The following is a 24655-nucleotide window of genomic DNA, read 5'->3' as shown; positions in this document are numbered from 1 at the left end:
TTAGATTTAGGTCAGATGATTGGCTGGGCCATTCTAGAAGCTTTATTTTCTTTCTTTGCAACTAAATGAGACTGGCTTGCTTTGGCTTTGTGTTTGGGATCATTGTCTTGCTGAAATGTCCACCGTCGTTTCATCTTCATCATCCTGGTAGATGGCAGCAGATTGTTATAAAAAATGTCTTGGTACATTTGTTTATTCATGCTTCCTTCAATCATATGAAGTTTGCCAGTGTCATATGCTGAAAAACAGCCCCACATCATGATGTTCCCACCTCCAAACTTCACTGCTGGTATGGTGTTTTTAGGGAGATATGTCATGTGTTTTGGCCCCCAAACATGGTGTGCATTATGGCATCCAAAGAGTTCCATTTTGGTCTCATCTAATCGGACAATATTGTCCCAATATTTCACAGGCTTGTCTGAATGTTGTTGAGCAAACTTTAAGTGCACTTGAACATTTTTTTTGTTCAGTAATGGAGTCTTGAACATGCATACAGGGTATGGAGGTTGAATGCATTACTTATTGTTTTCTTTTAAACAATTGTACTTGCTGATTCCAGAAATTTCTGTAGCTTTCCACAAGTGGTCCATGGCTCTTGGACAACTCTTATGATAATTCCTTTCACCCTTCTGTCTGAAATCTTTCGGGGAGCACCAGGTCATGGCGGGTTTATGGTGAAATTATGGTTACGGATTAAGGCCCCAACATTGCTCACTGGAACCTTCAGTGGTTTAGACATTATTTGGTAACCTGTGCCATCAGTATATTTTGCATCAATAAGGCTGCAAAGGTTTTGAGTCAGCTCAATGGTTTTACCCATCATGAGATGCTGCTTATGCGGCCTTTGGTAATGAGACATCTTTGTATAGGCCATCAGTTGAACCAGCTGATATTTTTCACTAAGTGGCAGGACTGTATTCTAATTACTGATAGATTTCAGCTGGTGTCATGACTTTCCATAGCTTTTTGCACCTCTCTTTCTTCATGTGTTCAATACTTTTTTCCTCTGCCATTTCTCATTATTACACATAGCTTAATTTATGAACATCTATTGGTCTGACTTGTTTGCTTGTGTGGATTGGATGGGTTGTTACCAACTTCTAATGCAAATTTCATATCAAGAAACACCTTTAGAAATACAGTCATGGCTGAAAGTGATGGCAACCTTGAAATTGTTCCAAAAAAGGAAGTATTTCTCCCCCCAAAAACTATATTAATTACACTTGTTTTGTTATACGCATGTTTATTGCCTTTGTGTGGATCAGCACAAAAAACAGAGAAAAAAAAACAAATTTTGCATAATTTCATACTAAGCCTAAAATGGATTGGATAATTTTGATGGCACCTTTCCAAAATTGTTTAAGCAACATTGTTTCAAGCATTTGATGGTCATTCAAACTCACCAGTGGCAAGTAACAGGTGTGGGCAATATGAAAATCACACCTGAAACCAGGTAAAGAGGGGAGAAGTTGACTCCATCTTTGCATTGTGTGTCTGTGTGTGCCACACTAAGCATGGAGAACAGAAAGAGGAGAAGAGAACTGTCTGAGGACATGAGAAACAAAATTGTTGAACACAATTTCAAGGTTACAAGTCCATCTCCAGAGATCTTGATGTTCCTTTGTCCGTGGTGCACAACATAATCAAGACGTTTTACAACCTATAGCACTATAGCTAATCTCCCTGGATGTGGACAACAGAGAAAATGTGCTGAAAAGTTGTAAAGTAGGATAGTCCGGATGGTGGATAAGTAGCCTCAATCAAGTTCCAAAGAAATTCAAGCTGTCCTGCAGGCTCAGGGTACCTCAGTGTCAGCATGAACTATCCATCGACATTTGAATGAAGTGAAACACTGTGGCAGGAGACTCATGAGGACTTCACTGCTGACACAGGCACATACAAAAAGCTATACTGCAGTTTGCCAAAATGTATGTGAATAAGCCAAAATCCTGCTGGGAAAGCACTTTGTAGACAGATGAGAGTAATATAAAGTACATTATTTTACTGTTTACTTAAAATGAAATGAGGCTTGCAAAAAAGAAAACACAATACCTACAGTCAAATATGGTGGAGGTTCATAGAAATTTTGGATTTGTCTGAAGCTTACCAAAGGTTTTTGGGTCACATTATTGTATCCAGTGTCTGGAAACTGGGTTTGCATACTAGATGATGGGTCTTCCAGCAGGAGAATGACTCCAAACATACTTCAAGAAGCGCCCAGAAATTATTTTAATCAAAGCTCTGCAAAGTTCTGAAGTGGACAGCAATGAGTCCGGATCTAAATCCCATTGAACCGGTTGCAAAACAATAGTGGTCCCACATTCTAGTTGAGGGGTGTAAGAAGCTTGCTGATGGTTATAGGAAGCGATTAACCCATTATCTACCAATGTCCTGTTTTTGGGACGCCTAATCTTTTGCTTCTAGCAACTAAGGATTTTATAATTTTTATAATTAGGTCCAATTTTTTGTGTTGTGCTTGTAAAATGAATGTTTTCAAAATAGGAAATCATGTCACTGTCGTTTTTAATTGAATATTGGGACACCTTTTCTGAAAAATCCATAAAATGAAAATGTCTAATTTGGCAACTAATGGGTTAAGTGCAGTTATATATTTGAAAGGTTGTACAATCAAATATTAGGTTAAGGGTGCCAACAATTTTGATTATCCCATTTTTGGGGTTTTGTATGAAATTATGTACAATTTGACTTTTTTCTGTTTTTTGTGTTGTTCCAATACACAAAAATGAAATATACATGTGTATAACAAAACATGCGTAATTTCTGGAAAAAAATACAGTACTTCATTTTCTGGAACAATTTCAAGGGTGCCAACACTTTTAGCCATGATTATATGTACACTTGGTGACTGTATGTTAAATTGATGATATGTTCAATACTGAATTTACCTAATGTATATAAATTATTCATTGGAATATTTGCTATATTTCTATGTATTAATTGTACTCGCCCAGAATTGTTCACTTTGTTTTTAAATATTTCACCATGATACTCTAATTCACACTACGAATGAGGGCGAAAAGACACCAGAAACGCGTCAGTGAATTTCCTGATCATGCCATGTGCATATTAATCTGTTTTCTATTTCTTATGGATAATCAATAAAGAAGTAATATATTTTTAATGAGATTTGTGGATGAGCCATTTCTCTCCTATCCTCAAATAATTTACAGTTGCTGTTACAGGAAAATTCTGGGTATGGTGCGAGCTCTGCTCCTGAACCCTCTTTATATATGGAGACCCAACATAGGGAGTGCTATTATGTCTTATGTTGATTGAATGCACTCAAATCTGTACTACATGTCAGCATGAACATTGTTCATTGTTCTCTTTGCATAGTCTTTAAAATAGTTGGAGGAAAAGTCCTCGATGGCAGGTATGTGTCACCGAGGTGGCTGACCTCTGTTATGTAAGTCCTGGAATTTAAGGCTCAAGCAATGGTAGCTTGCTGAGAAGGTTTTTATTGGGACCGGATGTTGTGCCTAGGAGTTAGGAGCGACCAAAAGAGTCTAGGTGGGAAGGGTCACTCCCATACCTCCAAAAGGCAACTGAAGTGGCTCAAGTATGTCTTATGTCTGGAAACTGCAGTGTGTTCATTATTGCTGACCAAACTGAGAGCAAAGCAGTGCCTGATTGCTGCATAAGTAAGATCGTACTACTTTATTGTGCCTACCTTGAAAAAGGACTGTGTTTTTGTTATTGAATGTTTTGGATGAAAATAAGCTGTTTATGTTGTATTGAAAGTTTATGCAAGAAAAAAACTTTGACCTGTTTGACTCGGAAAATCATACCTGCGTGGACCTCAGCGGCCACCAAAGAGCATGTTGGAGTCAGAAGCTTCTGTTTCATTGAAAAGAGTATGCATTTTAATGATTCAGGAGCATCTGAAGACTGGCATGTTCCTCCAATTGCCACACCAGAAATGTTACTCCAGTAGCTGATTGGAGCAAGATTTCTTGAGCAAGGAACGCCTCATCATGAATTAGCTGAGCTGAGCTGTCTCTCCCTCACCTACAGCTACGTACCACATTATCTCCTCTCATTTTGTCAGATGTAGGAGAAACGTGTGGGGAATGTGAAAAGTTGCAAAATATTTGCACAACTCTGAATCGTGCACAAATGTTGTGAATTTTCAAAGAAATTTACGCAAGAATTCTTAAAATCGCCTTGATTATCCTCTGGAATTCTGTGCCCCTACATGTCTGGTTATCCACCACATTTGGATCCTTCAAAAGAAACCTGAAAACCATCTCTTCAAAGAAGATTACAGCCTGTAATGACCACACGGCCACCTCAACACCATTGGAGCTACTGCAACCCCCGACCTATTGTCTCCTTCCCCACCATCCTGTAGAATGTAAAGGTACCTTCACACTAAACGACGCTGCAGCGATCCAGACAACGATCGGGATCACTGCAGCGTCGCTGTTTGGTCGCTGGAGAGCTGTCACACAGACCGCTCTCCAGCGACCAACGATGCCGGTAACCAGGGTAAACATCGGGTTACTAAGCGCAGGGCCGCGCTTAGTAACCCGATGTTTACCCTGGTTACCATCCTAAAAGTTAAAAAAACAAACGCTACATACTTACCTACCTCTGTCTATCCTCGGCGCTCTGCTTCTCTGGTCTGGCTGTGAGCGCCGGGCAGCCGGAAAGCAGAGCGGTGACGTCACCGCTCTGCTTTCCGGCCGCTGTGCTCACAGCCAGAGCAGAGAAGCAGAGCGCCGAGGATAGACAGAGGTAGGTAAGTATGTAGCGTTTGTTTTTTTAACTTTTAGGATGGTAACCAGGGTAAACATCGGGTTACTAAGCGCGGCCCTGCGCTTAGTAACCCGATGTTTACCCTGGTTACCAGCGAAGACATCGCTGAATCGGTGTCACACACGCCGATTCAGCGATGTCAGCGGGAGAGCCAGCGACCAAAGAAAGGTCTGGCCCTCTAGCCCCGACCAACGACATCACAGCAGGATTCTGATCGCTGCTGTGTGTCAAACTAAACGATATCGCTAGCGAGGACGCTGCAACGTCACGGATTGCTAGCGATATCGTTTAGTGTGAAGGTACCTTTAGTCCGCAAGGGCAGGGTCCTCGCCCCTCTGTATCAGTCTGTCATTGTTAGTTTGATTACTGTATTTGCATTTTGATGTAACCCCGTCTCATGTACAGCGCCATGGAATTAATGGTTCTATATAAATAAATAATAATAATAATTAATCAGTGGCTCATATGCTGCATTAATCTTTATTATTTCAGCTATTTTTAGACTGCTGCATACCTGGGCTACATTCGTATAGAAACCCTGATCAAGCATTTTGTCTTCTTCACGAATGATACATCCTTCCTTCACCAATATCAGTGCATTACTGATGTAAGCCGAAAAAGTTAAAAATGATAACAAAGAATCACAAAATCACCAAGAGTTTTAATGATACATAAAAGCAGATTCTTTGGATGTGGTTGATGCTACGGAAAAGGTGGCCAAAGTTTCAGCTCCATAAGTAAGGTCCCGGACTAGCAAACGCAACACCTCTAACAGACTTCAAACTAAAATGTCAAAACTAAACTATGTGTATGGAAAATAAGACAAATGAATAGATATCGACAAGGAGACTTCGACTAATGAGCGATTAGAATTTATTACATTGTCACAACAGCTCTGGAAAAGAGATATTTTCCAAGAACCTTAGAAACCAGTATTAGATGACTATTACTACATGTGTATCTGATCAGATGGTTTTCCATGCACACTGCTAGTGATAGGTAGACCCATGGATGTTCGGGTCCATTGAGTTTCGGCCAAACATTAAAAAACAGTTTGGTTCGGGTACCATTCTGATACCCAAACTCGAACACAAACCCGGGCCTCATTCAAATGAATGGGGGCCTGAACATTCGGCGTTTCCATCGATGTCATCTATGTGACAGCATGGAAAACACTGGCTCTGATCGGTGGTAAGTTCGTTACTGTTGGTGAGAGCACTGCGGTTCTCACGCTGTCACACAGATGGCAGTGTGTGAGTCAGCAGCTGTGACCGGCGGTAAAAGGGCTACCGACGGTCACAGATGTCAGATGATCAGAGTACTACTTGAAAAAAATAAAAAATGTAAAAAATGGTGTGTGGTCGCCCCATTTTTGACTATCAGCCAAGATAAAGCAGACAGTTGATGGCTGGTATTCTCAGACTGGGAGGGACCATGGCTATTAACCCTTCCCAGCCTAAAAAAGCAACTCACAGCCACCCCAGAAAAGGCAAATTTATTACATGCGCCAACTCTGGCTCTTTGTCCGGGTCTCTTCCCACTTGCCCTGGTGTGGTAGTAAGTGGGGTAAAAGTATTACAGCTTTGTAATGTGAGCTGACATCAATCCCAGCGGTTAGTAATGGAGAGTTTTTTTTATATGACACCCCATCACTAACCCCATAGTGAAAATGAAATAAAGAGAGACACAGAAAAAAAGTTCTTTAATTGAAAAACACATAGAAAAAACTCCTTTATTTGAAATAAACAATCCCCACTTTCATTTACCCATTTATTACTGTTAAAATAAAAAAAACACAGTATTCCTAATCTGTCCGCCAATAATCCATATGTTCCATGACATGCTCCAACTCTGCTACATCTGGATGCATTGCTGAGTGATGGCATGATATGACCGCTCAGTGGTGCATCCAGGAAACACTAAGCATGAGAACTCCGCTTCAGTGCTGAGCACTAACATCACCAAGTTGACTAGAGTTCATTGATTATGAACTCTGTTCACCCTATTGACGTAACTGCTCTGCACTTAAGCTGCGTTCTCACGCTCAGCTCAGTGTCTCCTAGATAAAGCAGAGTTGGAGCACATATGGATTATCAGTGAACAGGTGAGGAATACTGTGTTTTTTATTTTTACATTAATAAATGGTAAAAGAGTTTGGGGAGTGCTTACTTCAAACAAAGGAGTTTTTCTGTGTGTTTTGTTCAATTAAATGCCTTTTTCTATGTGTGTTTCTTAACTTAAACTTGCAGGGTTGGTACCGGGGACGTCTAATAGACGCCTCTCCATTACTAACCCCTTGGCTTGTTGTCAACTGACATTACAAAGCTGACATATGCCCCAATACTATTATCACACTTGCCACCCATCATGACAAAGTGGAAGAGCTGAGCAAAGCACCAGAATTGGTGCATTTAATAGATGTGCCTTTTCTGGGGTGTCTGGGAGCTGCTATTTTTAGGTTGGGGAGGGCCAATATCCATGGCCCCTTCCCAGTCTGAGAATACCAGCCCACCAACTCTCTGCTTTAGCTTGGCTGGTTATCAAAGATGGGGGGGACTCCGCATCGTTTTTAAAAAAAATTAGGGATGCATGTTATGATCTGGTGGCCTTGGAGCAGCATGAGACGTACTCTGGAGAAGGTGGCCCCTGTACTGACCACAAACCCTGAACCTAGCAGCGCAACTAGAACTAGCCGTGGGGGGTACCTAACACTCCCTAGACCCCTCGACACAGCCTAAGAAACTAACTACCCCTAAAGACAGAAACAGGAAACCTATCTTGCCTCAGAGAAAATCCCCAAAGGACAGACAGCCCCCACAAATATTGACTGTGAGAGGAGAGGGAAAAAACATACGCAGACATGAAACCAGGATTTAGCATAGGAGGCCATACTAGCTAAATAGAAAGAATAGAACAGAGTACTATGCGGTCAGTATTAAAACACTAGAAAATATCCACCACAGAAAATACAAAACACCACATCTGACTAAAGACATGGAGGGTATATCTGCATCTCCAGAGACACAGCAAGGCTGCAAAAAATACTTCACAGACAAAGCTGGACAAGAAAAAACATGAAAATGCACAGAACTATAAGGTCCACAGCAGGTGGACAGCAAAAACAAAGCCAGGACTTATCTTTGAAGAAAAGCACAGCGAACAGGAGAGACCAGAAGGGATGTGAATCCTCCAAAAACAATGGACAACTGGCAGGGACTAAAGAGTCCTGCAAAGCTATATGCCCCAGTCAGTTTTGCAATTAGTAGATACACCTGTCCAATCCTGCAGTCCAGGCACAACTGCATTACCCTCTACATCCACCGGAGGGAGCCCAAAAGCTGAATTCACAACAGTACCCCCCCCCCCTTGAGGAGGAGTCACCGAACCCTCACCAGAGCCCCCAGGCCGATTAGGATGAGCCCGATGAAAGGTACGAACCAAATCAGCGGCATGGACATAAGAGGCAGAAACCCAAGAATTATCCTCCTGGCCATAACCCTTCCATTTGACAAGGTACTGAAGCTTCCGCCTCGAAAAACGAGAATCCAAAATCCTATCAACAACATATTCCAACTCCCCATCGACCAACACAGGGGCCGGAGGATCAACACAGGGAACAACGGGCTCCACATATTTCCGCAACAAACATCTATGAAAGACATTATGAATAGCAAAAGAGGCCGGAAGAGGCAGGCGAAAGGACACCGGATTAATAATCTCAGAAATCCTATAAGGACCAATAAATCGAGGCTTAAACTTAGGGGAAGAAACCTTCATAGGAACATGACGGGAAGATAACCAAACCAGATCCCCAACCCGAAGCCGGGAACCAACACACTGACGACGGTTAGCAAAACGTTGAGCCTCCTCCTGAGACAGCACCAAATTGTCCACCACATGAGCCCAAATCTGCTGCAACCTGTCGACCACAGAATCCACACCAGGAAGATCAGAAGGCTCAACCTGCCCAGAAGAAAAACGAGGATGAAAACCAAAATCACAAAAAAAAGGCGAAACCAAAGTAGCTGAACTAGCCCGATTATTAAGGGCAAACTCGGCCAATGGCAAAAAAGCCACCCAATCATCCTGATCAGCAGACACAAAGCATCTCAAATAGGTCTCCAAGGTCTGATTAGTTCGCTCAGTTTGGCCATTTGTCTGAGGATGAAATGCAGAAGAAAAAGACCTAACCAAAAGGAAAAGAAGCCACAATATAATCTGCACACCACCAATAAGTTATATGAAACAGAAGACAATTTTATTGGTAACAAAGGTAATTTAAAAACAGTTAAAAATACACAGAACAACTCCCCCATGAGGCCTGTCCAAAACAATATCTCATAAATGGTATAGATAACACATGGTGCCTGACACAAGTACACAAAATATAAAGGCACAGCTGGGTTTAATCCATACAAATGTATACACCACCTGTTATTCCATCCCAGTAGGGAAATCCAAGTCCCGGCTACAAGCCTAATAATATAGATAACCCATGGGAGAAAATATAGAAGATAATAAGATATCAGTCCCTACTGAAGGATGGATAGAGCATGGCCATTGCCCCTAATAAGGCTGTCAAATAAACAAAAAACAAAAAAACCTCAACAGCGTGCGTAGAGAACCCAAAAAGGAACCTATAGTAAGGAGGGTAACTCCGGCAACCAATGCATGGATCAGGACCGCAGGGTGGGAGAACCCAACGCGTATCGCGGTTACAACGACCGCTTCGTCAGGGGTGATAGCTTACCGAATAAAACCTCCGTCTTTATATCCTAAATAGAGCAGCCATCAGTGCGCACCGGTGTATGTGACTACCTCCGAACCGGAAGTAAAGAAACCGGAACCCGCATGGAGGAATGTCAGCGGCGCGATGTACTCGCGCTTGCGCACACGATAGAAGAAACCACGTGAGGGCAGACGTCTCTGCCCATACTGTTCCAGTGCGCACGCGCCGGAACTATAGCCGGCGGTCCGCATCGGAGCAGAGAGAACAAGAAGGGGAATCGCCTACAGAGGCGTGTGATAATATGAGGTGACAGTGTACTACGGGAAGAAGAGAACAGGAAGGGATATGGCTGACCTAAATCCTAATACTAAAGGAAAAACATATAATTAGCACAATAATCTTATACAATAAGAAATAACAAAAAACACCCAATGACAAAAATAAATATAAAAGGAAATAAACATAAACATGAAAATGAAAATAAATATAACGATAACATAAACAAAAAACACTGACCAATCACCAAACAAAACCCTTATAAACAATAACCATAATACAAAATACACAAATAACCAAGAATATAATATAAAAATACCCATATAACATAGCCTGCCACCCATGGTAGAAATTGCCAACCCTCCATAGACCTAATAGTCCATAAGATATCACTGGTGTCCCCAGAATAGTTCACAATGATAAAGATCCATTGGGAAAAGGGAAAAAATTCCCGCCGATCAATCCAATTCCACAAAAAAGTACGTCACAAGTCCCGATGTTATCCATTCCAGAAATAAATGCGGTATCCAGTATGTCCAAACATCGAAGTGAAACTTTGGGGGAGACCTTCTCAAGATAGCCATCCAACCAAAAAACCTCGTCAAAGAATCATCCGTCACGTAAGGATCAAACAAGAAGGAGTCCGATATAGAGATCATACAGGGAATGACTATCCCAGGAAGCCTGTAAAAAGGAGATCTTCATTAATGCCCTGAGGTGCTATAGACTTAAGCAGATAAATCCACCGAGACTCCAATTGTAGGAGCTGTTTATGCAAGGAACCACCCCTCCCAGAGCCCCTAACATGTTCCAAGCCAATAATCTTGGTGTTGGCATAGCTACCACCATGGTGAAGCAGGTAATGAGAGGCCACCGTGGTAAGAGTCTTACCCTTTCGGCTGTCCGCGGCCGCCATGTTAATAGTGGAGAAATGACCCTGCATTCTCCTGCGTAATTCCTGCGAAGTCTGACCTACATAAATGCAGGGACATGAGCATATTAGAGCATAAATGACGTGAGTGGTTTTACAGTTGATATACGATTTTATTCTATGTTGCACCTGATCTACCGGGTTGCAAAAAGAATCACGCGTCGGATGCATGTATGGACACATATTGCAATCCCCGCATGGAAATGAGCCTCTCAAAATAATACCCCGATTAAGTCTTCGTGTGGGTCTATTATAATGGCTTTGGGTAAGAATGTCCTTAAAATTAGGCGCCCTCCTAGCCGTTGTTAGTGGCCGCGCACTGACAACCTGAGATGTTTGAGTGTCAGTGGTCAAAATCCTCCAGTGGTTATTCAAAATCCTACTCACCTGAGACCATTGGGTGTGATATCCCGTGATGAATCGCGCATAGCTATCTGGTCTCCTCTTGTTGGTAACAAGTAAAGAATCTTGTGTCTGCTGTTTTGCCCTCTGATAAGCCCGAGAGATGCATTTTTTAGGATAATTCCTTGTTAGAAACCTTTTAGTCAGGTCCTGGGCTGTCGCCTTGAAGTCCGAATCCTGCGTACAGTTCCGTCTCGCCCTAAGAAATTGCCCAGTCGGAATTCCGTCCCTGGTGTGTTTCGGATGAAAACTCCGATATTCCAGCAGGCTATTGACAGCAGTGGGCTTCCGGTATAGACATGTAGATAGCATGCCGTCCTGACTCTTGACTTCCAGGTCCAAAAAATTAACTACAATGGAGGAGAAATGATGAGTCAAGAAAATATTGAAAGTATTATTGTTAAGGAACCCCAGAAACTGAAGACATTCCTCAGGAGAGCCAGACCAAATGAAAAATATATCGTCTATAAAGCGCGACCAATGTCGCACCCTGCTGTTAAAAATATCAGATGTATAGACGATAGTCGACTCCCACCACCCTAAAAAAAGATTAGCGAAGGCCGGGGCACACCTCGCCCCCATGGCCACACCAGATGTCTGCAAAAAATAAGTCCTGTCAAACAGAAAAAAATTGTGTCTCAAAGCAAAATTAAGCAAATCAACAATAAAAGAATCATGCATTCTATCTGAATTAATCTGTTGGTCAAGAAAGAACATGACTGCATGTATGCCGTCATCATGATTGATGTTTGAGTACAACGACTCAACGTCGCAGGTGACCATGAGCTCCCCTGGTTCTAGTGACACCCCTTTGTACATGCTGATAAAATGCGAAGAGTCTCTCGTATATGATGGCAATACCGCCACAAGCGGCTGCAGAAAAAAGTCGACATAGGTACAAGCCCTCTCACACAAGCTGCCAATGCTGGAGACTATCGGACGACCCGGAGGCTTGTTGGTACTCTTGTGGACTTTGGGTAACATGTAGAAAGTTGGCGTAACTGGTTGTTCTACCCAAATAAAGTCCCGCTCCTGAACATTGATGATCCCCAGTTCAAACGTCCTATCAATGAGTCTCCTCAGCTTGGTGGCATAAACCCCCGTGGGATCAGAGGGGAGCCTACGATAAAAGCGTGTATCGTCCAATTGTCTATGGGCTTCTTCCAAATACATATTATGGGGCCATAGAACAATATTGCCCCCTTTATCCGCTTCCCTGATTAGAAACTCTTTGTTATTCTTGAGGTTAAGCATAGCCCTGCGCTCCTGGTCAGTGAGGTTAATACCAACACCCGACCTATCAGGTAACGCCTCAATGTCCTGTTTAACCATCTCAAAATAAATTTTAACAGCTGGAACAGTAGAGAGGGGAGGACATACCAAAGACCTGTTTTGGTGAGGAAATCGTGGCCTACCTGTGGAGGACTCCCCTTCCTGTAGCAAATCCATAAGATCCTGAAACGTTCTCTGTTCCGTTTGATCAATAGTAGACATACTTTGTGGATGATTATGCAACACCTGCAACGTAATTTTTCTACAAAAGAGAAAAAGATCCTTTATTAGCGTGAATTTGTCCGTCAGTTGTGATGGCGAGAAGGTCAACCCCCTCCTCAATATAGAAGCCTCTACAGTGGTTAATTGATGTTCAGACAAATTAATAATTTGTAGAGTATCAGCATCAAGGTTGTCATACTCACGGAAATTGTCCATGGACTGTGTATTTATTTGCGGTTCTTCCTCCGTTGATTCTGGAACACCGGTCTGGAATTCCTGTTGCTGGTGACTCGAGTGAAGAGACTTGTGTCTCCTCCGCCCCCGTCTGACTCTGGTCCTACTTCTGACTCGCTTTCCGCGGAAGATAAAAAATCGCTCGATAAATGTCCATCCATAGTTGGACCGTATCGTGCTGGCTCCTTCAGATTGGATCTAGTACTCGGCCCCCGGCGCTGATTCCCTTGATGTCTCCAATTAAAAGCCACCTTCCGATCAAAGTCTGACTTGTCTCTTAGAAATTTTGATCTCTTTTTATCCCTGATCTCTTTATCATATTTGTCCAGAGCCTCCTTTAATTTCACCTTAAAAGGCTGGATCTGTGTTATCTCATCAAATTTATTGAGACCATTCTCCAAACTCTTAATTTCAGTTTTAACATGGCACAGGAGTTCTCTATCGTGTGAGATTAATAGATTGATCAAAATCTGTGAACACCGTAACAAGCCGTCCTCCCATGTAGCACGGAAGGCTACTGAGGGCTCCCATGCCGGAAAGATGGGAATTCTCAAACCTCTCGGTACCAAGTTCAATTTAAGGTATTCCTCAAGGCAACGAATATTCCACAATAATTTAATACCTTGTTTTTGCGCCGCCATAAGCGGAAATGTCTTCAGTTTCTGGGGTTCCTTAACAATAATACTTTCAATATTTTCTTGACTCATCATTTCTCCTCCATTGTAGTTAATTTTTTGGACCTGGAAGTCAAGAGTCAGGACGGCATGCTATCTACATGTCTATACCGGAAGCCCACTGCTGTCAATAGCCTGCTGGAATATCGGAGTTTTCATCCGAAACACACCAGGGACGGAATTCCGACTGGGCAATTTCTTAGGGCGAGACGGAACTGTACGCAGGATTCGGACTTCAAGGCGACAGCCCAGGACCTGACTAAAAGGTTTCTAACAAGGAATTATCCTAAAAAATGCATCTCTCGGGCTTATCAGAGGGCAAAACAGCAGACACAAGATTCTTTACTTGTTACCAACAAGAGGAGACCAGATAGCTATGCGCGATTCATCACCGGATATCACACCCAATGGTCTCAGGTGAGTAGGATTTTGAATAACCACTGGAGGATTTTGACCACTGACACTCAAACATCTCAGGTTGTCAGTGCGCGGCCACTAACAACGGCTAGGAGGGCGCCTAATTTTAAGGACATTCTTACCCAAAGCCATTATAATAGACCCACACGAAGACTTAATCGGGGTATTATTTTGAGAGGCTCATTTCCATGCGGGGATTGCAATATGTGTCCATACATGCATCCGACGCGTGATTCTTTTTGCAACCCGGTAGATCAGGTGCAACATAGAATAAAATCGTATATCAACTGTAAAACCACTCACGTCATTTATGCTCTAATATGCTCATGTCCCTGCATTTATGTAGGTCAGACTTCGCAGGAATTACGCAGGAGAATGCAGGGTCATTTCTCCACTATTAACATGGCGGCCGCGGACAGCCGAAAGGGTAAGACTCTTACCACGGTGGCCTCTCATTACCTGCTTCACCATGGTGGTAGCTATGCCAACACCAAGATTATTGGCTTGGAACATGTTAGGGGCTCAGGGAGGGGTGGTTCCTTGCATAAACGGCTCCTACAATTGGAGTCTCGGTGGATTTATCTGCTTAAGTCTATAGCACCTCAGGGCATTAATGAAGATCTCCTTTTTACAGGCTTCCTGGGATAGTCATGATCTCTATATCGGACTCCTTCTTGTTTGATCCTTACGTGACGGATGATTCTTTGACGAGGTTTTTTGGTTGGATGGCTATCTTGAGAAGGTCTCCCCCAAAGTTTCACTTCGATGTTTGGACATACTGGATACCGCATTTATTTCTGGAATGGATAACATCGGGACTTGTGACGTACTTTTTTGTGGAATTGGATTGATCGGCGGGAATTTTTTCCCTTTTCCCAATGGATCTTTATCATTGTGAACTATTCTGGGGACACCAGTGATATCTTATGGACTATTAGGTCTATGGAGGGTTGGCAATTTCTACCATGGGTTATATGGGTATTTTTATATTCTTGGTTATTTGTGTATTTTGTATTATGGTTATTGTTTATAAGGGTTTTGTTTGGTGATTGGTCAGTGTTTTTTGTTTATGTTATCGTTATATTTATTTTCATTTTCATGTTTATGTTTATTTCCTTTTATATTTATTTTTGTCATTGGGTGTTTTTTGTTATTTCTTATTGTATAAGATTATTGTGCTAATTATATGTTTTTCCTTTAGTATTAGGATTTAGGTCGGCCATATCCCTTCCTGTTCTCTTCTTCCCGTAGTACACTGTCACCTCATATTATCACACGCCTCTGTAGGCGATTCCCCTTCTTGTTCTCTCTGCTCCGATGCGGACCGCCGGCTATAGTTCCGGCGCGTGCGCACTGGAACAGTATGGGCAGAGACGTCTGCCCTCATGTGGTTTCTTCTATCGTGTGCGCAAGCGCGAGTACATCGCGCCGCTGACATTCCTCCATGCGGGTTCCGGTTTCTTTACTTCCGGTTCGGAGGTAGTCACATACACCGGTGCGCACTGATGGCCGCTCTATTTAGGATATAAAGACGGAGGTTTTATTCGGTAAGCTATCACCCCTGACGAAGCGGTCGTTGTAACCGCGATACGCGTTGGGTTCTCCCACCCTGCGGTCCTGATCCATGCATTGGTTGCCGGAGTTACCCTCCTTACTATAGGTTCCTTTTTGGGTTCTCTACGCACGCTGTTGAGGTTTTTTTGTTTTTTGTTTATTTGACAGCCTTATTAGGGGCAATGGCCATGCTCTATCCATCCTTCAGTAGGGACTGATATCTTATTATCTTCTATATTTTCTCCCATGGGTTATCTATATTATTAGGCTTGTAGCCGGGACTTGGATTTCCCTACTGGGATGGAATAACAGGTGGTGTATACATTTGTATGGATTAAACCCAGCTGTGCCTTTATATTTTGTGTACTTGTGTCAGGCACCATGTGTTATCTATACCATTTATGAGATATTGTTTTGGACAGGCCTCATGGGGGAGTTGTTCTGTGTATTTTTAACTGTTTTTAAATTACCTTTGTTACCAATAAAATTGTCTTCTGTTTCATATAACTTATTGGTGGTGTGCAGATTATATTGTGGCTTCTTTTCCTTTTGGTTAGATTGCTTTTGGCCACTTTACTGCACCCCCGTTTGATATTAGTGCATAGGTAGTATTTGTAGTGCGCCAGCATTTTTTCTGTGCAGAAGAAAAAGACAAATCAATGCCCAGCTTGGCACAAAAGGCCCGCCAAAACCTAGAAACAAACTGGGAACCTCTGTCGGACACAATATTCTCCGGAATACCATGCAAACGGACCACATGCTGAAAAAATACCGGAACCAAATCAGAAGAAGAAGGCAATTTAGGCAAAGGTACCAAATTAACCATCTTAGAAAACCGGTCACAGACAACCCAGATTACCGACATCCTTTGGGAAACAGGAAGATCGGAACTAAAATCCATAGAAATATGTGTCCAGGGCCTCTCGGGGACCAGTAATGGCAAAAGCAACCCGCTAGCGCGGGAACAGCAAGGCTTAGCCCGCGCACAAATCCGACAGGACTGCACGAAAGAACGCACATCCTGCGACAAAGAAGGCCACCAAAAGGACCTACCAACCAAATCTCTGGTACCAAAAATGGCCAGCCAACACAGAACAATGAACCTCAGAAATCACTTTACTAGTCCATCTATCAGGAACAAACAGTTTCCCCACTGGACAGCGGTCAGTTTTATCAGCCTGAAATTCCTGAAGAATCCGTCGTAAATCAGGGGAAATGGCAGAAAGGACCCCCCCTTCCTTCAGAATGCCGACCGGCTCAAGAACCCCAGGGGAATCAGGAAAAAAAACTCCTAGAGAGGGCATCCGCCTTAACTTTCTTAGTACCAGGAATGTATGAGACCACAAAATCAAAAGGGGAGAAAAACAGGGACCATCGAGCCTGTCTAGGATTCAGCCGTTTGGCAGACTCGAGGTAAATCAGATTCTTATGATCGGTCAGGACCACAATACGGAGCTTGGCCCCCTCAAGCCAATGTCACCACTCCTCAAATGCCCACTTCATAGCCAACAACTCCTGATTGCCGACATCATAATTGCGTTCCGCAGGCGAAAACTTCCGAGAAAAGAAGGTAAACGGTTTCATCAAGGACCCATCAGAATTCCTCTGAGACAAAACGGCCCCTGCCCCAATCTCAGACGCGTCAACTTCAACCTGAAATGGAAGAGAAACATCTGGCTGACGCAACACAGGGGCAGAAGTAAATCGGCGTTTAAGCTCCTGAAAGGCAGAAACAGCCGCGGAGGACCAATTCGTCACATCAGCGCCTTTCTTTGTCAAATCGGTCAGAGGTTTAACCACACTGGAGAAGTTGGCAATGAAACGACGATAAAAATTAGCAATTTCAAGAATTTCTGAAGGCTCTTCACAGATGTGGGCTGAATCCAATCATGAATGGCCTGAACCTTAACCGGATCCATTTCTATAGATGAGGGAGAAAAAATGAAGCCCAAAATAGAAACCTTCTGCACTCCAAAGAGGCACTTCGACCCCTTCACAAATAAAGCATTACTACGGAGGATCTGAAATACCATCCTGACCTGTTTCACATGAGACTCCCAATCATCGGAAAAAATCAAAATATCATCCAAATATACAACCATGAATTTATCAAGATAACTCCGAAAGATATCATGCATGAAGGATTGGAACAGAGATGGGGCATTAGAGAGTCCGAATGGCATCACAAGGTATTCAAAATGGCCTTCAGGCGTATTAAATGCAGTTTTCCATTCGTCACCCTGCTTAATACGAATAAGATTATATGCCCCTCGAAGGTCTATCTTGGTAAACAAGCTAGCCCCCTTAATCCAAGCAAACAAATCAGTAAGCAAAGGCAAAGGGTATTGAAATTTGACCGTGATCTTATTCAAGAGGCGATAATCAATACAGGGTCTCAAGGAGCCATCCTTCTTGGCAACAAAAAAACCTGCTCCCAATGGTGAAGAAGATGGCCGAATATGCCCCTTCTCCAAAGACTCCTTAATATAGCTCCACATGGCGGCATGTTCTGGCACAGACAGGTTGAAAAGTCGACCCTTAGGGAACTTACAACCTGGAATCAAGTCAATAGCACAATCACAGTCCCTATGCGGTGGAAGGGAACTGGATTTGGGCTCATCGAATACATCCTGGAAATCTGACAAAAACTCAGGAATTTCAGAAGAGGGGGAAGAGGAAATTGACATCAAAGGAACGTGATTATGAACCCCCTGACAACCCCAACTAGTCACAGACATAGATCTCCAATCTAACACCGGATTATGTTCCTGTTACCATGGGGAACCCAGCACAATATCATCATGCAAATTATGCAACACCAGAAAACGACAATCTTCCTGATGGGCTGGCGCCATGCGCATGGTCAGCTGTGTCCAAAACTGAGGTTTATTTTTAGCCAACGGTGTAGCATCAATGCCCCTTAAAGGAATAGGGTTCTGCAAAGGCTGCAAGGGGAAACCACAACGTCTGGCAAATTTTAAGTCCATTACGTTCAGAGCGGCACCTGAATCCACAAATGCCATGACAGAAAATGATGATAATGAGCAGATCAAGGTCACAGATAACAGAAATTTAGGTTGCGCAGTACTGATAGTAACAGAACTAGCGATTCTCTTTGTACGCTTAGGGCAATCAGAAATAACATGAGCAGAATCGCCGCAGTAAAAACACAACCTATTCTGGGACCTGAATCTTAGCCGTTCAGCTCTAGACAAAATCCTATCACACTGCATAGGCTCCGGGACAACGCCACAGTGTGCACAACTCTGCGCTCGCGCAAGCGCCGATCAATCTGAATGGCCAGAGACATAGAATCACTCAGACCTGCAGGCGTGGGGAACCCCACCATAACATCTTTAACGGATTCAGAAAGACCCTTTCTGAAAATTGCCACCAAGGCATCCTCATTTCATTTAGTCAGTACAGACCATTTTCTAAATTTCTGGCAATACGATTCTGCCGCTTCTTGACCCTGACACAGGGCCAACAAGATCTTCTCAGCTTGATCCACAGAATTAGGCTCATCATACAATAACCCCAATGCTTGAAAGAAAGAATCAACATTAAGCAAAGCAGGAATGCCAGTTTCCAAGGAAAATGCGCAATCCTGTGGGTCACCACGCAGCAGGGATATGATAATTTTAACCTGCTGAATGGGATCACCAGAAGACCGGGGTCTCAATGCAAAAAACAGTTTACAGTTATTTTTGAAACTCAAAAATTTGGATCTGTCACCAAAGAATAAATCAGGAGTGGGAATCCTAGGTTCTAAGGCAGGAGTCTGAACAATATAATCTGAAATACCCTGTACCCTAGCAGCAAGCTGAAACTAACTCCTGAACACTCATGTTATTACTAGGTTCCGCAGCCACCCAGAGATTAAGCGGGAGGAACAGGCTAAAGAAAAAAAATGGCTCAAAACCTTCCCTCCCTTCTTCTGAGATGCAATTAAGTCATTGTTGGCCAGTTGTACTGTTATGATCTGGTGGCCTTGGAGCAGCATGAGACGTACTCTGGAGAAGGTGGCCCCTGTACTGACCGCAAACCCTGAACCTAGCAGCGCAACTAGAACTAGACGTGGGGGGTACCTAACACTCCGTAGACCCCTCGACACAGCCTAAGAAACTAACTACCCCTAAAGACAGAAACAGGAAACCTATCTTGCCTCAGAGAAAATCCCCAAAGGACAGACAGCCCCCCACATATATTGACTGTGAGAGGAGAGGGAAAAAACATACGCAGACATGAAATCAGGATTTAGCATAGGAGGCCATAGTAGCTAAATAGAAAGAATAGAATAGAGTACTATGCGGTCAGTATTAAAACACTAGAAAATATCCACCACAGAAAATACAAAACACCACATCTGACTAAAGACATGGAGGGTATATCTGCATCTCCAGAGACACATCAAGGCTGCAAAAAAATGCTTCACAGACAAAGCTTTGCTTAGTGTTGTGTGTGTGTTATTTGTGCAATACTGGTACCTCTGGGTCTGCTAGCCTTAGTTTCTGTTTTCTATTGGTTTCTGCAGCCTTCTCTGTGTTTTCTACTAGGAGGTGACCCGTTTTTTAACCCAGTTCTTAGTTCTTTTAGGGTACCCCTTCCTCGTAGGTCTTTACTTGAGATTAACCTAGGATCGTCGGTGGGTATATTCGCAAGCAATGGGTCGACCACTCCATCGTAGGGTTTCAGCTTAGTCATAGTGCAGGGTCAGTTTTCCCCCTTCTACCTAAGTCCTGTGTTGCAGATCCATAACAGCATTTTGCTAACTTATTTATTTAAATACACTGGAGCTGCAGCAACTGAAGAGTGTTGCACTGTGCTCTGCGACACCCAGCTGCTGGGAACAGAGGTGACATCAGTAAGGTTATCTCAGTTCACAGTGCCCGATTCTTACACGGGTAGGGCCTTTGTGAACTGAGAACCTTACTGTAAGGTCACCTGAGTTCATAGCAGCTGGTTCTCAATCTGCACAATGCCAGAACCGAACTGTTGAACAACCATGAAACCGGCACTCCAGAATTCATCAGTCCGGCACTCAAGCTGCTATGAGACCCAGTGGCTGTAAACTCTGTAAACTCAGGTAAAGGTTACCAGAGTTCACAGCTACTGAGCCTACCAGCAGCTGTGAGGCCCAGAAATATCATGGGAACCTTTGATGGACATCTAGCAGCTGTGAACCAAGGATACCTTGGGTGTGTATTTTACTGTAATTGTTAATAAATGTAAAAAAAATGAAAAAGCAGTGTGGAATCCCCCAAAATTTTCATAACCAGCTGAGGGAAAGCTGACGGCTGGGGATTAATATTGATATTCTGGGAAGGGGCCAATAGCCATAATGGTTCCCAGGCTATTCATATTAGCTAACAGCTGTTTGCATAGCCCTTACTAGTTATTATATGGGGTCTCCCTCCAAAAACTTATGTGGGTTCCCCCCTACATTTACTAACCAGCTATGGCTAAATAGACACCTGAGGACTGGTATTAATAACCTAGGAAGGGAGAAAGCACCATAATTGGCACATTTTAATGGATGTGCCTTTTCTGGGACAGCGGCGGGCTGCTATTTTTAGGATGGGGAGGGCCAATATCCATGACTCCTTCCCAGCCCCCAGTTGTCCAGTTTAGCTTGGCTGGTTATCAAAAATAGGTGGGACCCCACTCCAGTTTTTTTAAATTATTTATTTAAATAATAAAAAAATGAAATAGGGACCCCTCTGTTTTTGATAATCAGCCAAGACACATCTGACAATCTTTCAACAAGCTTTGTTTAGGCTGCCAAATCCAAACATTAACACGGACTTCGGGGATGAGTCCGTGTTCATGGTCCGTGCACCGTTTACCTTTCGGCTTAGCCCATCTCTACACACTACTAAATAGATGATGTGGAAATGGGAGATACATTACTGATGATAATTATAATTATCTTGTATTTCCTTTTTTGTTATTACAAGATGATCCTGCCATTGCAAATTTTTATTCAGGCACCTGGAGATATTTTTGCCTTTGTAGTGTATACCTTAAATTTAACTAATAAAATAAAATGATTAGATAGTTGGACTTATTCTCAATGAATTTAGCCTGTGGTGTGTTATGTAAAGATATTCCAGTTATTGCTGCCCTGACCACCTGTAGGCCATGCTGCATGCTGTGCAAAAACGGAGGGAATCTTCACACGGCTGATTGCTCTGTTACTAAGGTTCCCATATTCTGTAATGCCGTAATGATGCTATTGATTGTAATAGAAGCTGTGCTGCAAGGACCCATACAGAGAGGCTATAAGCCTTACACCGTGGCCATTATTCAGGACACTGCACTTCGGTGCCTTTATATCTTTATGCAGAACCAACTTGCCTAATTACAAAGCAGTATTTGCATGGATCTGCATAGTGTTACTTTATCATTAACCAAACAATAGAAAGCTACAATATAACTCAGGCGCTGTTCACATGTCCAGTAGTTATTTCAGTTTTCTGGATTCATTTTTAGAATCATAAAAACAGAAATAAAGTATTCCAATACAGAACCCATTCATTCGAATGGGAACGGAAGAGTCATTAATTTTCTATCATTTGCTTCCTTTCTAGCTGCTATCCATTTTTTTGCTGGACTAAAAAGCATAGAACTTATTTTAATTAATTGAAATCTGTCAGCAAGTTTTTGCTATATAATCAGAGAGAAGCATGATGTAGGGGCAGAGACCTGATTCCTGTGATATGTCACTTACTGGGCTGTCTTTTGCGGTTTCAATATTATCATTGCTTTATCAGCAGGAGATTATTCATACAGGACTAGTTGTCTCGTGCCACCCGGTCAACTTGTTCTATGTAACCCCGCCCCCACCACTCACTGATTGGCAGCTCTCTGTTAACATACAGTGTACACATAAATCTGCCAATCAGTGGTGTGGGCGGGGTTATCCACAGCTCAGCATTTGAGCTCTGCTAGATCGGCAGCTGAGAAAGCTATGATTGTATCACAACTGCTGCACCCAGTAAATTAAGGGATACATTTGTGGAATCGGTGTCTGTCCCTAAATTGTGCTGCTGCCAGATTAGAGAGCAAAGACCAGCTGGAAGGTTCCCTTTACGACTGACATTTTGTATGTCAGTCTTAACGTCTTAATGAACTTGGCGCATCCTTCAGCCAATATGCAGCACCACAAGAAATGTATGCCAGTCAGAGCATGGCGTATGCTTCTTTCGCTATTGATGCCCCTTTTGTGCCATAAATTATTATGAAGTTGTCAGTTGTGTCCACTCTCTCAAACTGGTTGAAGATTTGCCAGGAGGGGTGTAAAAATGACAAAATTTGCAACATTTTTGAGATCTTTGAAGTAGTTTTAGGAGAGAAAAATTGTGTAAACTGTTTGATTAAATGGGCAGGGAGTCTGCAGGAAATGAATGATAATGGATCATGATCAGCTGTGGATCCTTTTATGGTGCACATATATAGAGCACTACAGGTGATCACAGACACCGCTATTAAAAATGGATCATCTACAAATGGAAGAAAACAAAACACATACAAAACGGAAAACAGTGTCCATTTTTAAAATGTTTAAGAATGGATCCCAACAAAACCGGATACTTTGGTTTCCAGTTCGTATCGTATTTGTAGCAAGTCCATTTTTTGCTGTTGTTTTTTTTATAATTGATCCATTACAGATGGATGGCAACAGTGAAGAGACTGGAGATTCATAACCAACATTATCGGAGCGGATACAGCCTTAATGACAAAGAGGCGGGTAACTTGTTCTTGCCGGCTTGTCCTTTTGTCGGGCAATGTTTCCATAGTTCTACTTTCTGAAGTCTATCTGGTTTACAATATTTGTCATGAGTGGAAAAAAAAGTAACTTTTTATAACTATAGTGCCAAGTGTTGAATAATGACTAGTGATGAGTGAGTATACTCGTTGCTCGGGTTTTCCTGAGCACGCTCGGGTGGTCTCCGAGTATTTGTTAGTGCTCGGAGATTTAGTTTTCCTTGCCGCAGCTGAATGATTTACAGCTACTAGTTAGCCTGAGTACATGTGGGGGTTGCCTGGTTGCTAGGGAATCCCCACATGTAATCAAGCTGTCTAGTAGCTGTAAATCATACACCTGCGGCAAAGAAAACTAAATCTCCGAGCAGTCATAAATACTCGGAGACCACCCGAGCAACGAGTATTCTCGCTCATCACTAATAATGAATAATTATAGTGTGTCACATTTCCGACAGGGCTAATTTAAAGAGGTAACTGAGAGTAAAGTGTGGAAATATAGACTTCCATGGATCATTAATAGACCTTTAGGCATGTTATAGAAGCTTTATGTGAACACTGAACTGCGTGGTAATAACCAGCTATTACCCTTCTGCTAAGACTCTGTTCACATGTGAGTTGGGTTTCCATTATTACCAGAACTTACTTCTTCATGTACTCCCTTACTTTCATTATTCTCTCGTCTTTCTGTCCATACTATCCTCCATCCAACCTCTTACGACACGTCTTTACCTTCCCATGGCATTCTCTCTTCCCACCACACATTATTCTACTGTACTTTCTCCCGCGGTGACACAAGTCACCAATCACGCTCAATTAGGGAGATAAAACTTTCGGATCCAGGATGATCCAGGAGTCTGGATGTAAAACTATGAGTCGTGACCAAGAAATAGACCACACACTGGCAAGACCTTATTCTGTAAGGCATCCGTGAGTAAAGACGACATTAAGAGAAAGAGAAGCGCATGTGAGCTTGTTGCTTGTTGATCGTGATTGATAGTATTTAATATACAAACAGCATGCTAGTACTAAAGAGGCTTTAATGCCTTATGCCGAAGCAGGCAGCGTAAACCTACAGCTTTCATAGGACCACCTGCCTAACCGTGCCCATACACCCGCAGCCGACAACTATCCCTCCGGATCTACCATACACGAGCTTTGCCCATGCATCTGTTTCCAGAGGAGAGAGCAGAATAAGAAGGCATAAGACATTGCTGGACTCCTTTGATGGTGGCATATCTTCTCCGAGAACAAAAGGTTTGGCCATTGAAACTTGACATTAAAAATCCTTATTTCCCTTCAGATTAGGAAGGGTCTGGAGGACCAAATACACAAATGATAGTCGGCTGGTCCCTCCAGAACCAGAAGGTTTTCCTGGCTTTGTTCTTCACCGTACAGTCA

At 42.8% G+C, this 24655-nt stretch overlaps 1 protein-coding gene and 1 long non-coding RNA gene across 3 annotated transcripts in view; both read right to left on the bottom strand.

Moving 5' to 3' along the window:
- The window catches only part of GRIK4 (glutamate ionotropic receptor kainate type subunit 4), a 583539-nt gene that overhangs the window by 427326 nt on the left and 131558 nt on the right, over positions 1 to 24655 (bottom strand). The gene's annotated exons all lie outside the window — the stretch shown is intronic.
- Positions 10198 to 11327, bottom strand: LOC138651179 (uncharacterized). The gene is made up of 3 exons (XR_011315447.1): positions 11103 to 11327; positions 10676 to 10756; positions 10198 to 10468 (listed from the first exon to the last, which is right to left on the bottom strand). It is a non-coding gene; the product is annotated as an uncharacterized lncRNA (long non-coding RNA).

Source organism: Ranitomeya imitator, chromosome 10 (assembly GCF_032444005.1).
Source record: "Ranitomeya imitator isolate aRanImi1 chromosome 10, aRanImi1.pri, whole genome shotgun sequence".
Taxonomy (NCBI): domain Eukaryota; kingdom Metazoa; phylum Chordata; class Amphibia; order Anura; family Dendrobatidae; genus Ranitomeya; species Ranitomeya imitator.
The sequence above is the reverse complement of the archived record's forward strand: the minus strand, read 5'-3'. Positions and strand labels throughout refer to the sequence as shown.